General features: G+C 45.1%; 1 pseudogene; it reads right to left on the reverse strand.

Moving 5' to 3' along the window:
• Positions 1-1,713: 1,713 nt before the first annotated feature.
• Positions 1,714-2,944, reverse strand: part of LOC102764763 — a 17,979-nt pseudogene continuing 16,748 nt past the window's right edge.

Genomic DNA, 2,944 nt, shown 5'->3' on the forward strand with positions numbered 1-2,944 from the left:
TCTCTTCACATAATTAGTTGTACATATTTGGTAATAAACCACCCACAACAGGCATTCTTTAGATGTTCAATATAATTTATAAGGTCACTAGCTCCAATAAAATATCTGAGCTAACTCAATTCATTTGGTTTAGAGTCAAGGAGAAAGGAAGTATGTAAACAAAACGTCCCTTTAAAAAGTGGTAATATTATGTAGTCATTTCGAGTTAGTGAAGTGGGGTCTGTCGTTTAGGAAAATAAGAATCTATTTCGTCAGATTTGGTATTTTTCTGGGCACTGAGATGGAACTCACTCTAAGGAGTACTATTATGACTGTCAGTGATTTGCCCAAAGTGTTCTTGCTTTTTCCTGAGTATGGTGATATACAATTGAGGAAATTAAATGTATGTAGTGGTTTTATGGGAAACAGAGGTGTTTAAAAATGCTGAAATGTGTTTATTCAAACATGGCTTGGTTTAAAATGAAACTGCAGCAGTTTTCAAAATGCAATTCTTACTCTATTAAAATGCAAATAAACAAGTTCTTTTTTTCCCCTTCCATCTTCCCAGACATTTCAGCTTAGTTATAAAATATATTTGCAATACATTAGATCTTGTTATTGTCCAAGACATGATATTTTTGCTGAAATTTATTAACAAGTTACAAAATATCACCTTCCTTTTTTTGTTTGCAGGAAGAAACTGATCAGATAATGTTTAAAGACTGATTTTAAAATTATGAATAAATAGAGGAGAATCCTATAAGAAATATTAACTACTGGTAAGTGAGAAAGATGTGACACCTCCGAAACCTAAGAAATTGACTTTCTCTGAGAAGTGACAACATTCAGTCTGCTGGGTTTGGCTTCCAGGTGATTTCCTTCTATATTTTACTGTATCTCAACTCCCCCCAATCAAGTGGAGACAAGAAAATCCTCTTTGCTGATTCTACAACTTCATAGATGCAAGCAAATAAAATTAATTTTCATTCCCAGGCTAATTATTTTAAACCAGTGGCCTGGTGCATGAAATTCGTGCATGGGGGGTGTCCCTGAGTCTGGCCTACGCCCTCTCCAATCTGGGACCCCTCGGGGGATGTCCGACTGCCAGTTTAGGCCTGATCCCACAGGGACAACCCCCTCTCAATTTGGGACTGCTGGCTCCTAACTGCTCACCTGCCTGCCTGCCTGATCACCCTTAACCACTCTCCCTACTGTATTCATAGCAATAATATACACCCTGCGATTTCCCTTCCTGATTTGGGAATGGCTCCCCAGTTCTTTGAACGTTTCCTTGCCCCTGATGTATTTTTTTTCATTCAGTGTAACTTTATTTACTGTTTATTGCACATGATTTGAGATCTTTAATTTCTAACCACCAAAGATTCAAAGGACTATTTTTTTCCATGAAGTTTAAGATTAACATTAGTGAATTCATGTAATCATGTGCTTTTATTGTAAACGTCTGAATTATCCACATAGCCATAGATCCTGAACTCATAAGCATGGACCATGCACAGGCTGGCAGCAAGCCAAAAAGCCACTCTGCAAGCAGATGCTCTGCATAAGGAGAAACGTCATAGCACAACATTTAATGTCCAACCTGAGTCACCTCAGAATGTCACATATATTGACTTCTTGGTTCATATAGTATCGGGAACTCAACTGCTTGGTTGGTGACGGGGATGACCTGGTTTTGGGAGGATTATTCCTGAAATAATTAAGGAAAGGTGGGACTCAGTCTTTCTTCTTGGTTGCTTGCTCCTCTCCAGCACCTTCATCTTTCTTCTCGTCCACAGCTTCTTGGGCATTTTCTCCTTCACCTTCACCTCATTCTTCCTCCTTTGCATCCTCAAATTCTTCCTTGGCACCTTCTTCCTCTTCCTCTCCTACCTCTTCCTCAGCCTCTTCCTTCTCCTTCTCCTCCTCTTCAGCTACTCCTTCAGAGTGAGGTTCATCCTTAGCTTCCCCGGCTTTTGCAGCCTCAGTGGTCTCCTCCACCCCGATCTGCTCCTCCTGGACGTGGCTGGTATATGGAGAAGGCAAGGAGCGAGCGGACATCTAGTAGGAGCTGGTCTGTAAACCACCGTAGGCAGATCGGCCAAAGACCTGGGAACTCTGGGAGTAGTTGCTGGCTATGCTTCCCACGCTGGTGAAAGTGAGCCGGGCTCCTCACCTTCCAAGAGTTTCCGGTAAGCTGCAATGTCAATGTCCAAAGCCATCTTCACATTCAGGAGGTCCTGGTATTCTTCTAAATATCGTGCCATTTCACTCTTTGTAGTTCTCAGTCATTTTCTAATTTGTTGATTGTGTCCTGCATAGCACTAATGTTGGCGTTCTGCTGATCCTCCAGCTCTTGCAGCTGCTTTTCCAGCTCTTCGTTCATGCCCCGGCATGCTTCCATCTCCAGGGTCTTGGCCTTGAGCAGGCGGTGGCTCTTGGACGCCTCGTTCTTGGTGGCACGCACCACGTCGGTGTTCTTGGCAGCGCTCTCGGTCAGCATGGTGAAGGGGCTCTTGAACCATTCTTTGGCATTCTGCATGTTCTTGGCAGCCAGCTTCTCATACTGGGGCGGATGTCCTTGAGCGTGGCAGAACGGATGTCCTTGAGTGCAGCGGAGAGGTCGGGCTTGGAGAACATGCCCATCTCCACAGAGATCTGAGCATAAGGATCTGCCCTGATTTTCCCTCAGGATCAGGGGCTGGTGGAGAAGCCTACAGGGGCAATCAGGGCCAACAGCCACCACTTGCAGCTGATAATGGCACTGAGCAATAGGGACTGGCGCTGGGCGCTGGCAGTGGGTGCAAGTGGTGGCTCTGGCTCCAGCAGCAGGTGTGAGCGCCGGGCGGAACAACAGTGCGTGGGAGCAAAGAATTTTCAGTAACCCCCAGAGGCTTGCCCCGTTGACAGTGACCAGCACCTCACCTTGGTCTGGTGCCCCGCTCCCCTCCACCATCCCGCCGCGGCC

The sequence above is a fragment of the Myotis davidii genome, unplaced genomic scaffold (genome assembly GCF_000327345.1).
Source record: "Myotis davidii unplaced genomic scaffold, ASM32734v1 scaffold846, whole genome shotgun sequence".
Taxonomy (NCBI): domain Eukaryota; kingdom Metazoa; phylum Chordata; class Mammalia; order Chiroptera; family Vespertilionidae; genus Myotis; species Myotis davidii.